Source organism: Rattus norvegicus, chromosome 5 (assembly GCF_036323735.1).
Source record: "Rattus norvegicus strain BN/NHsdMcwi chromosome 5, GRCr8, whole genome shotgun sequence".
NCBI lineage: Eukaryota > Metazoa > Chordata > Mammalia > Rodentia > Muridae > Rattus > Rattus norvegicus.
The window spans coordinates 79,769,623-79,783,257 of NC_086023.1; the positions used below are offsets into that span (position 1 = coordinate 79,769,623).

Consider the following 13,635-nt stretch of genomic DNA (forward strand, 5'->3'; position numbering starts at 1 on the left):
CCATAAAGTGCGGGATAACCATACTACAATCCACAGACTCAAAGGTAATTAGGAGGGCCCAAGGGAGGATTCATGAATCTCACTCAGAAGGAGACAAAATAGTCATCAAAGGGAGATAGGTGGGAGAGGGGGTGAGGAGGGGAATGTGACAGGGATCAGGTGTGGGGAGAGGGTGCTGGGGAGGTCTGGGTGTGAGAACAGAAACTGGTGGGGGCAATTCTGGAACTAGCTGGAGATCTAGGATAAGGGAGGCTCTGGGGAGTCTATAGGGATGACCTACCTTAGACTCCTACTAGCAGTGAATATGGAGATTGAAGTGGCCATCTCCTACAGCCAGGCAGGACTTCCAGTGGAGGGAGGGAGACATTAATCCAGCTACAAAACCTTCAACCCAAAATTTGTTCTGCCTCAATGATGTTCAGGAAATGATGGAGCAGACTGAGGGAATGGCCGACCAATGACTGCCCAGCTTGAGATCCTTTCCATTTGAGAGTCAACCCCTGACAGCCTTTGTGATACTCTGCTATGCCTGGAGAAAGCAGCCTGGCATAGCTGTCCCCTGAGAGGCTTCATCCAGCACTGAATGGAAACAGATGCAGACACCCACAGTGAAACATCAGGCCGAGCTCGGGGACTCTTGTAGAAGAGCTGGGGATAGGACTGAGCGCTGAGCTGGACAGGGCAAGGACACCACTTGCAGACCTACTGTTGTGCTAGAATCTCTTCTGGTACTAAAATCTGTATTAGTCAGGATTCTCCAAAGGGACAGAACTTATAGAATGAAAGAGAGGGGCTCTAATCTTTACTTCCTCCTTCTGTAATGTAAATTATATTACATCATTTTGAGTTGAGTTTGTCCTTTTTTGGTAGTTTCTGGAGGTGTAGAATTTGGCTGCCACTTGAGTTAGTTGTAAAGGGGGAATCTACTGTTCTAAACTCTGACATTGCTTTTTCACCCAGTGAACTGTAATGTCCTGTTCTCATCCCATTGTCTTGCAACATTTTCTAACTTACTTTTGAATTTATCCTTTGAACTGATAGTTATCTATATTTGCTTTATTTAATTTCCACCAATTGCTCTAATAAACTCTGCCTACTACCCCAAGTTCTTAACCCTGGATGACTTCTTCAAAGCCTCTACTGTTGGCTTTTAAGCAATATTAATCCATGACCCTGAGGGCCAGACTCTGTCACACAGACACCCTTATGAGTCCTAAACCATCCACGGATTCTCAGAAGAAAAACACTGTCTGCGTTGATCTCATGAGTATCAATAAAGACACCGTGGCCACCAAGATGTGCTCAGATTCTGGTTAAATATGAGTCGGTAACAAAGGGAATCTTTTTAGCATCTGAACTTAGTGAAAATTGCTTAAAGTTTGCTCGGTCAGTGTTGGATAGAAGGGAGAATCTGGTTTTTACAGGCTGTATTGTCTTGTGTCATTCCCCATATCTAGTCCAGGGGTGATTTTTGGTTTTGTGTTTTAAACTCTTTTTTCAGAGAATGGTAGGTTGTGGGTTGAAGTGAAAACTTAAAGGCTATTTGGAATGTCTGATGTGTAGGATGTCACACAGGTGAAGGCAGGTACAAGATAGAATGAGGCCTGCCATTGGATGAGAAGGAGGGATGAGGGGAGAAAAGTTTTAGAGAGAGGAGGAGACTGGAGTGAGGCAGAGGAAGCAGCGGAGAGAATATGGAGGTTGATGTGAAGATTCCTCTCTGCACATTTACAAGTTATGAACATTCTTAACGGATGGATGTGGACAGGGCTTTGTATGTTTAGGTGAGCAATTATATCTTATCAATTGGATCAGAGGTTATTGTGTTGTGTGTTCTTTCATGTGGAGATTGAAATCAAAGAGAGTTATGTGGCAGCCAGAGACCCTAAGCCGCCACGGACTTGGGATGTATATTTCTGGCCTGGTTCAACCTGCCTTGGGAACTGGATGGATAGAGAGATTGTTGCCAGGCTCAGAGATTAGTCATAGGCAGTGTGGTATGGGATGGAGCAGAGCAGGTGAGAAGCTTTGCTGACTGAGATGAAGATATCTACCAGATATCTTGGGGCACTATGGTGCCGGATCTAGTACGGGGTAAAAGAAAGCTTTTTTAATAATTTTACAGCAACACAGTTGGATGGTGTTTTGCTAAGGCAAAATGTGAAGGAATGTTTGACTGAAGCAGACACAGGAGAGATGATATTCTGCTAAAGCATTGTATTTGTAAAGTACTGGTGAGGGGCAGGTACAGGACAGAAAGAGGCCTGTCATTAGAGGAGAAGGAAGGATGGGGGGGAGAGAAGTTTGAAGGAAGAGGAGGAGACTGAGGGAGAGAGGAAGAGACAGGAGGGAGAGATGGAGAGAAGCCATGGCAGGACAAGATGGCAGGTGATGTTAAGATTCTGCTCTGTGTATTTACAGGTTGTTATTAATGTTCTCAAGGGGTGGATGGTACCGGGCTTTGTATGTTTAAGTGGACAATTATATCTTACCAATTGGGTCAAAGATTGTTGTCTTGTGTGTTCTTTTATGTGAGGGTTTGAGTGTAAAAAAGTGTGCGGCTAGGATGTATTTCTGCCAAGATACCTAGCAGATATCTTGGGGCACTGCGGTGCAGACATAGCTGGGTAAAAGACATCCATACTTTTTTCATTTTTATATTTTTACAACATATTCATATACAAATATATCGGTATAAATGCATATACATGTACACAGGTGCATAAAAAGACAGACACACATATACAGTCTTTGTCCACAGTGAGAACATACTATATACACTGTTCAACAATCTGATTTCTGTATTTAAACGATATAACAAGTACCATTCACTACAACACATTGCCAGCTGTTTTCCACATTTTTATTCAACTCTTATTAACAATATCTAGACAAAATCCCTCAAAGTTTTCTTTGAAGTCTTTAATTCTAGCACTTGGGAGGCAGAGACAAGTACATCTCTGTGAGTTCAAGGCCTGCCCGGTCTACATAAAAAGTTCAAGGTCAGCCTGGTCTACATAACAAGTTCCTGGCTAGCCAGCACTATATGGTAAGATTCTGTCTCAAACAAAACAACAAAAGAACTCCCCAAAGTTTTCTATTAGTTCAGAACCTAACGAAGACTTTAACAAAGGAAGCTAGGCAATACCAGAGGATACCCTCGCCTGTATTTTACACAGGCCCTAGTATTCAGTAAGCATAAATGCAAATTAAATACTAATTGTGGTGGCTAAGCACATGCGTAAAAAGTTCATGAATTACTGTATTTTACTGTTTGTTGCTCTAATTAACATTTTCACAAATGAGTTTGTGTGTGTGTGTGTGTGTGTGTGTGTGTGTGTGTGTGTGTGTGTGTGAACACGAGTACCATTTCTCAGGAGCACTGTACCCTGTCTTTAAAAGTTTTTCCCTATGACCTATGGCTTGTAAATTAAGCAAGTCTGGTTGGCCAGGTAGTCTCAGGGATTCTCCTGTCTCAACTTTCCCAATTATGAGGTTGCAAGAGCACAGCAGCACATTTAGATTTTGATGTGGGTCCTAGGGATGGGATTCAGATCTCTATAACTCTTAACAAGCTTTTACTGATTACGCTATCTCCTCATCTCCTTGTTCACAATTTTAAGCGTTTCCTATTTTAATCTAAATATGGAGACAATTTGTAACAAGTGTAAAAACACAGTATTTCCTGGAAAGGTTTAGGTGAAGTTTAAACTTTATTACCATCTAATGATCTCATGTAAAGATTCATACTCTTAAAAAAAGACTCTACCATCATCAAACTGAGACCATCTTGAAGGTTAAACAATACCAAACCAGTCAGCTGTCAGAGTTCCCACATTAATCTTCCTCCTGAGATTGCTCTTCCGAGTGAATTTTCATATGTTTGGTAAGAGAAGCATTTTGTTTGAAGGCTTTACCACATTCAACACACTCATAGGATTTCTCTCCAGTGTGGGATCTCTGATGAATAACAAGTTGTGATTTTGCACTGAAGGCTTTTCCACACTCATAACATTCAAAGGGCTTCTCCCCTGTATGAGTTCTCTGATGTACAATGAGGTGTGACTTCTGACTTAAGGCTTTTCCATATTCTACACATTCATAGGATTTCTCTCCTGTATGAACTCTCTGGTGTTGAGTAATACCCTCAATTTGCTTAAAGGCCTTACCACATTGATTACATTCAAAGGGGCAATCCCCTGTGGGAGTTCTCAGATGGTAGGTAAGAGATGAGCTATGTCCAAAGGCTGCCGCACTCCTTACATTTATAAGGTTTCTCCTTCGTGTGAGTTCTCTGATGGATAACTAGGTGTGACTTTTTGCTAAAAGTCTTCCCACACTCAGTACATTCAAATGGCTTCTCGCCTGTATGAATTCACATGTGTTTAGTCAGGGATGAGCCATACTTAAAAGCTTTGCCACATTCATTACATTCATAGGGTATTTCACCCGTGTGGGTTCTCACATGTTCGGTGACAGATGAATTATATCTGAAGGATTTGCCACATTCCTTACACTCATACAGCTTCTCGCCCGTGTGAGATCTTATGTGTTGCATAAGGTTTGAGCTGTGCCTAAAGGTTTTGCCACATTCGTTACATTTGTAGGGCTTTTCTCCGGTATGGATTCTCAGGTGGTCAGTGAGGGCATGTTTGTGACCGTGGGCTTTGCCACACTGGACACACTCATATGGCTTTTCCCCAGTGTGAGTTCTCTGATGTACGACAAGGTGGAACTTTTGGCTGAAAGTTATCGTGCATTCGTGACATTCATATGGTTTCTCCCCAGTATGAGTTCTTTGATGTTCAAGGAGCCCCTGTTTATGGCTGAGGACCTTCCCACATTGATTACATTCATATGGTTTCCCAGAACCCGGAGTTTTGTCGGGATTACATGGACTACGGCAGGGTGATTTCCGTTTCTCCTCGGTCTGTATTTTGTCTTCCTTGGAATGGGACGCACTATGACGGCATACTTTCTCACATTTCTTGCCTGTTTGGTTTTTGTCACCTTTACCAAACAATTTATTGTTGGGTGACTTGTCACATTTCTTTCTAGTTGAAATCTCATCTCTGTTCACATCGGATGAACAATGGCTGAGTGATTTCCTATATTTGTTAGCTGTATCGGGTTTCTTTTTCCCAAAGTTTTTAATCTGACTGGGCAAGTCTAACTTCTGATTCAAGTTCTTCCCATACAAATTGGATTTATGCAATCTTTTTACAGAAGGATCGTGTTTTGAATGGACATTTTTCTCTCCAACAAAGTACACTCACTGCTTTTCTTACTGTTTGAACTTTTCTTCCTGAATGTCACTTCTGTAGTTAGTTTCCTTTGGAATTTCTGCTTCCCCTCCGTCTGTGCACCGTCTTGTTGGACCTCTAGAATAGAATTGATGAGAGATTCTTGTGAGTTTCTACACCCCCACTGAACTTCTGTATACGTTTCCTAAAGAGATGCCCTCCTTGGTGGGGTTGAATATGTACCACCCTAACATCCCAATAATAAAATAAGCGTCAGGAAGGACTGCCTCTGTCCTCTTGGACCCAATGGAAAGTAAGCTACAGTAAACCAGGGAAAAGACAACTGAAAGAGTTGGCTGCTTAGAAACAGGATCTTGTAACCTTAGGGTAGAAGATGAAATACACACAAGGAATATTGAACAAACAATGCATTAAGTTAAAAAACAGATTTGTGGTTATGCCAGGTATGGTGGCACATGCCTATTATTCCCAGTACACGGGAGGCTGAAATACCTTTTCATAAGTTTGAGGTCAGCCGGGGCTACATAGCAAAGCATTACTAGTCTCCCCACTGTGATTAAATTTAGGATGCCATGATGCAAGTGTTATAAAAGCCATACTTATCCTACTTACCCATGCACAGAAAGAGGCAGAAATGTAGGACTACTTGTTCTCAAGAACATAGTGTACATAGTTTCACTTCCCTGTGACCTCTAATTTGCCAGTTCTTGTTCCTGGTGGAGTCTGGCTAAAGTCTCTACCATTGGCTTGTAAGAGGTGTACTTTTTCCTCTTCAATAAATCCCTCTATTTTTACTAAGGCTACCTAAAATAAACTAAAACAGAACACACCTTCCAAACAACTGAGGAGCCAGCGGATGACTCGGGTGCTACGAAGGGCAGCTGCTCCTCCATTCTCTTCCATGAGCAACATACCAAGGACATTCTTACTAACAACCAACAACTCCATGGTTCCTCTAAGTTCCCTGATGCTTTTTCAAAGTCATGAAATTCCTAGCAAATCACTTGGGAGATGCTTTACTGTCTGGGTTTACAGTGGGTGTCCACCTGTTTTCCCAGTGACTTGTGGATTGCATGCCTTTGATCTTGTCACCATTCCAACAGGTGATAGCCAATTTCAAGTTGATTCATGGCCCGAACACTTGCTCATGTTCTTTTTCCTACACATTGCCCAATTCAAAAATGTACATTTAGGAACGCTCTTCTTCTCTCAGCCTACTCTCTTACCAGCTCTCTGCATAGAAATGGAATGGAGAAATCATCTGAGGTAAGAGTTTTAAACATTTAAAGAGAGAAACATAGGTAAGAGTGAATAGCCACTCCAGTTTATATGGAGAAAATCAGAGCATCTGAATGGATAACTGGAATTCTCAATTTTATGGAGGGCATTTAGGAGATCCTGGTTGGCGGTAAACTATAGTGGCACACATCTTTAATCCCAGCATTCATGAGGCAGAGTTCCAGACCAGTCAGGGCTACATAATAGAAATACATATGTGTGTGTTTGTGTGTGTGTGTGTGTGTGTGTGTGTGTGTGTGTGTGTGAGAGAGAGAGAGAGAGAGAGAGAGAGAGAGAGAGAGAGAGAGAGTGAGAGAGAGAGAGAGAATGTTTGGTGGAAATCTGTATAGTATAGAAGAGGGAGTCCAGAAAAGCTGAACTGGAGCCACTCTTTCACCCAGGAACTCAAGACTTGCACCCTGGGATAGAGAGATGAGCAGGACTCTCCGGGCAGCAGGACTCTCCGTCTTCTGATACCCAGTGATGATGGCGGAAGACAGGGATAATTTTCCTTCTTAAAGGAAGTGATCAGGACTTACACCTGTTCTCTTGACATGTAAGATTAAAACAATCTTTGGCCGTGTGTACACATGTTCATCTGGATGTTTGCACATATTCACATGCCCATGCATGTGCATGCCAGTTTGTCATCAAGCTGTTCCTGGACTGTTTTCTTCATCTTAGGTTTGCAACAAGGTTTCTCACCAAACAGCTCACCAGTTGGCTAAACATGCTGGCCAACAAGTCCCAGCTCCGGTCTTCACCGCCTTGGTGCCAGATTACAGGTGTGCACCTCCAGGCACAGCTTCTTACATGGAGGTTGAAGAGCTGAACTCAGGGTCATGCTCATGAGGCCAGTACATTACAAACTGAGCCATCTCTCTAGCCCCATAACCAACTTCCTACAGGGATGCATGGAGCTCTCACAATGGGTATCCACTCCCCCAAAAGACAGAAAGTATGAAAAGACAACTTCACTATGAAGGTTTTATGAATCACAGTCCTACTACGCGACAAGATCATACCACGGCACTAATACTTGATTAAGGTTAAAATAATTTTCTCTTCCTTTCTTGTTTTTTTCTTGTTTTTCAAGGCAGGGTTTCTTTGTATAGCCCTGGCAGTCCTTGAACTCACTCTGTAGACCAGGCTGGCCTCAAACTCACATAGATCTGTCTGCCTATGTCTCCTAAGTTACAAGATCAGAGGTGTGTGTATCCCCCTTCTCAGGAAAATAATTTTCTTAATTTGAGACAGCAACTGGAACCTGAATTTTAAGAGAAACCATATGTCATTTCAGAAACTGAAGCATGGGCTCACTGGGACCTGCAAGTGCAGGTAATGCTTATGAGTGACACATCTGTACTGTGAATCAGGGAACGTGGACTCGTTAAACCCTCCTAAGTACTAGACTTAGAGATAAGACAAGCCAGATTCGTGTAGTGTCAGTGACAACTAAGAAAAACCAACAAATGGGACTTGACAAGAGGATCATAGAACACAAGACAAAAGCAGGGAGGGTTAAGGACTAATAAGAATGAAACTTTCCATAGCTGAATTTCCTACAAGCCACTCCAATAAGAAGGTACGACAAAGATGTCAGAGATGTCCACCTAGAAGCTGCCAGTCTAGGAAAATTAGCTTGTATTTGCATACTGGGAGATCTTTTGGAAAGATGCAATAGAGGACTAGAAGACCAGAACACCTGACTTTAAGGGACCATTAGCAAAGTAAGGGGAGCTGGTAACTCATCCATTTAAAGACACAGCAATCCAGGGACTAAGCGACTACCCAAAGACCATACATGGGCTGACCCTGGGCTCCAACCTCATAGGTAGCAATGAATAGCCTAGTAAGAGCACCAGTGGAAGGGGAAGTCCTTGTTCCTGCCAAGACTGAACCCCCAGTGAATGTGATTGTTGGGGGAGGGTGGTAATGGGGGGAGGACGGTGAGGGGAAGCCTATATAGAAGGGGAGGGGGAGGGATTAGGGGGATGTTGGCCGGGAAACCTGGAAGGGGAATACAATCAAAATGTAAATAAGAAATACTCAAGTTAATAAAGATAAAAAAAATAAAGGCACAGCAAGAACTTAAGGTTGACAGCCATTAACAAGGGCACTAGAGGGCAAGAAGGTTGACTAGAGAGTGATTGTATAAATTACTTTCATATTGCTGTGATAAAACGCCATGACTGTGTCAGCAAGGGGCAGATGGTTTCAGAGAGATACGCCCCTCTCTACAGTCATGACAGGGAGGCATGGCAGGAAGGGACCGTCACAGAGCAGGAAGCTGAAAGTCACATCTTGACCTGTAAGTAGGAAACAGGCCATACCTCTGTGTGTGGCACACACACAGTTGGGCCAGCCCTAATGAAAACACCCACCAACTGGGTGATGTCTCAAATGCCTGAGACTATGGGGGGATATCTCATTCAAATCATCCCAGGGATTAAGGACGTATGGACACTTACAGAGCAGGGTTATGAGGAGTTTTGTAGTTAATGGAAGGAAACAAAATTATTAGGAGTGTCCACCATCTCCAGAGATGCAGAAAAGAGACTGATCTAAGAATGTCTAAATTTATTACGAGAAAATATGACAATTAGGGAACTTGTGTGCAGGGAGAGGACAGGGAAAATTGAGGATTCTTTTTTAAATATGGTGAAGAGGAATGAGATCGAATGTTGAAGAGTCTTCTGGAGGCTAAGCAATAAGTATACATTAGGGAAGGGGCTAGGTGAGGGAGGTGACTTCAGGCTACTTAGCCCTGGATTTCAGCTTTCTCCCTACTACTGTCAGAATGGTGACTGACTATACTCTTGCTCCTTATGGAAGACCATGCCTCTTGGGCTACCCTGTAGCATGGCATTTGGAATTGCTGCACCTCCTCTATAAAGAGATTATGCATGCCTACCCCTGAGCCAGGCGGCTCGCTCTGACCATTTGAAAGTGAGCTACAGTGGGTAACTACCACATCCAAGCAGTGATTTAAGGAGTAATTAAGTGGTTCCATTCACCCATTCTTTTCTTCTCCATGAAATACAAGCTTGTTTTGAGCTGCTCATGTGGACAGGTTTACAGGAGAAGGTGATATTAGAATCTCCAAGGTGAGAAAACTTCTGTACTGTGAATTCCTTTTCTCCTGAGAGATTCTGGTGTTGTTTCTACTAGTTCCTGGTTAAGAGACAAAAACCGGGACTTTTAAGAAAAAAATATTTTTTCCATATTGGGAATCAAATCTAGGTCCTTGTGAGAAATCACTGTCTATTCTGAGCTGTATCCCCAGTCCTAATGAAAGTTTTCCAATTACTCTTTGAAGAATTCCAAGCTTACCATCAAGAAACTAAAGACTTACTTGCACTGGTTCCTGTTTTCTTGAGTCTGTGCAGACTACTTGGGCTGTTCTTATTCACCTTTCCTATAGAACATTGCTCCTCTTATCCATCCAACTTAGAGACTGGGACTTGTCTGGGATCTTGATTTCCTACTCATAAGAAATGGTAGACACTGAGGGTTGGACCAGCCACTTCAGAAATCAAGCCCCAACTTTTTTACTCCAAGGTCTTTCAAGGCTAATGAACATATATGGCTTCTGATGTTTCAAAATAAGGATGCCCATGAAACTCAACTAAGCACATCTTCCCTTTTGGAGGCAATGGCACAAGCATCATTCCTAGCACTTGTTGCTATTCTGTCTAAGCTCCACCCCCACAGCTACTTGGCAGCAGCCAGGTATGCTCTGCCCCACAGTTGGCTAGCAAATGGCATGTATAGTACCTGACACTATAAAAGGAGCTGCTTCCCCCCCCACCTCTTATTCCCTCTTACCCTCTCTTTCCCCTCTTGCTCTTTGTTGTTCTCTGTTCTTTTCCCATCCCCCTCCCCCATGTGCCCATGACGGCCACCTGTCCTCTCTTCTACTCTTCTTTCCTTAAAGCTTGCCACGTGAAACCATGGTGTCTTAGTATTTTCTGTCCAGTCAAGGGTTGAGATTCAAAATCCTAACAATACTAAAAAGGGATCAAAAGTCCCTGACCAACCAACCAACCACCACCACCACCACCACCACCACCACCACCACCACCACCACCACCACCACCACCACCACCACCAAAATAAAACAAAACAAAACAAGAAAACATCAAGGGGAAAAATGAAGGACTTGAGGAAGAAGGGACCGCAGGGAACATATTCTGGGTGGAGGGGAACTGTTCTTACCCATCGAGGCTGGATTGCTGCAGTACTGTAGCTTTGTATCCTTGTACACGTTTCTCTGCCCAGGTTCCAGCTGCTCCCATTCCTTCTGAGGAAAAGCCACAGACACATCCATGAACGTTACTGACTCCTATCATTCTTCTTCAGTCCATAGAGAATTGGACAGTTCGACCGTATCAACACTCACCTCTTCCCTCTCTTCTTCTTTACAAAGGGATTGGCTCTGTCTCTGGTGTTTAGAATTTCTTCCTTGGCTTTGAATGTTTCTACTATTTCACATCTCATTTCCACAAAGTATTGGTATCGAAGGGGGAAGGCTTTAGGTAAACTCCAGACCCATGTTGACCTGGGACTAGCGAGTTTGTCTGGACCTTTCTCTGGGTTGCGGTCCCTTGGCTTATGGGACCATTGTCAGGCCATTTTCTATCTTCCACAGATTCCTGGACTGGAACTGTTACCTAATTTTGTAAGTATTCTCAAGGATAGCTTAGCTTGTGAACAATTTGTTATTTTGTCTCTAAATTTTTGCCAAGACTAAAAGTGAAAAGCCAGGCACAGTGGTGCACGGATGAGGCTGAAGCCACTGAGGAGGCTTTGGTCAGAGAATGATGTGGACTCTGCAGGGGTTGGGAAGACAGAGAGACAGAGAGACAGAGAGAGATTTCAGCAAAATTGGTTAGCTCTCTCAACAGCGTTTTGCCATATTGTAGCAAACCACAGCAAGAACTTGATTCAGGATCCTGAGCTTGATCCAAATTTAATCTCTCGAACTAGGGGCCAGAGGATGCTATGGGGTGCTGGGCAAACTTTTGTCTTTATCCATTGGGCCTCTAATGACCAGACCTCCCCCAACCCCTAGCATGTCCTGAACCATGTTGAGCAGCCATAGCCTTAGAAAGATGTGTCTCTCCTCGATCTGTTGGAAAAGATAGTCTATGGATGGAAGAATCGTGCAGCAAGTCTCATGTGTCTATGGTCTTTATAAAGCCTCTAAGGCAGGCGCCCTAGAGAGCATTCATCAGGTCTTGGGACTGCTACAGGGGTGGTGAAATCCTGAGACTCAGCTAAGATTCTGGGACATGAGGAAGGATCTTGGGCACAGGACTCAGGAGGTCCCCTCATTCTCTCATGGGTTAGCCCTCTGGACACATAGACATACATTTAAGTGCAGGGGTAATCATTTATTGAACTGCAAGAGCAAGAAATTTGTGCAGAATGATCATGGGTGGGTCAAAGAGAAATTTAAGAAAGCTTTTAATTCTCGATGTGTTGTCCTGGGTAACTAAGGAAGATGCGGGAGAGACCAGGATTGCACTTTTCTGTGGCACAGGATGGAAATCAGACTGCAGAATTTGTCTCAGGATGCTCCATGGACAGGAAATATTGATCCTGGAGTCCTGGTGAGAAGTCTCCACTCTGTACTGAGTAATCCAGGAAGAAAGAATACAGGAACCCATTAAGCATGTCTTGGACTGACTTCAGGACAGAGAGGCACTCTATTGTATAGAAAAAAGGATGAAGAAATAGATCTCGCCCTGCAATCTAATCAACATTATTTCCCAGAAAACAGGGATTAAAGGCATAGAATAAATGACTCTTTCCTTATGGATGGCATATGAAAAATGAAGTAACGAATGGTCTGAGGCTTGTTTCCACAACCTTTGGCATGAGAAGCTCCGAAGAATGGTCATTGCCTTGGGGAATAATGGTGAAAGCCTTGGCCACTTTTAAAGACTTTCGTACATTATCTGAGTGAAGTCTTGGGAAGTGGGAAAGAGGGGTCAAAGGAGTCTGCTCTCCAGACTGGAGGAGAAGTGGAGATCATGCAACTCCACTTCCAGGTAAGAAGCCAAGGTTGTACGGAGTTCAGATGAAGATCTTATTGTCCAGAGTGGGATACAGTGGGACCACAGTCTCTGAAGAGCAGTCATACTCGCATCCTGCTACTCTCTGTTTCAAACTTTAACTCTTAATGACACTTAACACATCGCTGAGCCCTTTTTACACAACTGTGCAGAAACTATGGAAAACTCACTCCCTTGTTTTCTTGCCTAAGTGCTTGGGTCACTTTACTTTAGAGCTCAAAACAGGAGCAGATGATCACAAATCCACATAATTCAAAGCCATTTTTCAAGCTCTCCTCAAAGACTCCTTATCAAATTATTCTTATAGTAATTTTGGGGCACAATACTAATGCTTTTGGAAGGCCTGGTCCATGCCCACCCCCTCCTTGCTCTCACTGGAGATTGCCCACCTGGAGGCTCAGGCCTTTCTTCAACCTCGGGCCTGGAGACAGCGATCTGCAGGGTGAGAAAAAGAACGTGTTCAGGTACCAGTTCCACGTTATTCCCCGAAGAGGAAATGAGGTGCGTCTCCAGCTTTCAAAAAATGGCTGATAGCCAATCCCCCAGGTTCATTTCTTCTATGATATAATATTCAGGATGAGAAAAATAAGTGAATCCTGACTTACCAGTCTTAGTTAGGTCAATGATATTGTCCCTAGTGATTCCATGAGCCTCACATAGTTTTGCAAACTTTTTCTTGAAGTCTGAACTCAGATCCTTTGTTCTGCCTGCGAAAAGAGCAGCAGTGAGTGTAGCAGATGTGTCCTAGGCATTGACCACAGAACTAAGTGAGGGGACAGGGGCTCCCCCATAAGGGTGAGAAAATGGCTGGTGACATGATTGACAGGTGTGGGTCCAATCTCTCCTGAATGTGTCACCCATGGAATGGCCTTCTAGCACACGGAGAGATTTCAGAGTTTGCCCATCACTGTGCTTGAGGCAGGGTGCAGGTGAACATCGTTGACCTTCAGGAAGTAAGGAAGAGGCAGGACCAAGCTGGGAAGACCATACTAAAGCTAGAGTTTCCTTCCTGT

At 43.5% G+C, this 13,635-nt stretch overlaps 1 pseudogene; it reads right to left on the reverse strand.

Moving 5' to 3' along the window:
* Positions 1–3,706: 3,706 nt before the first annotated feature.
* Positions 3,707–10,872, reverse strand: Zfp37-ps4 (zinc finger protein 37, pseudogene 4; annotated as a pseudogene).
* Positions 10,873–13,635: the final 2,763 nt, after the last annotated feature.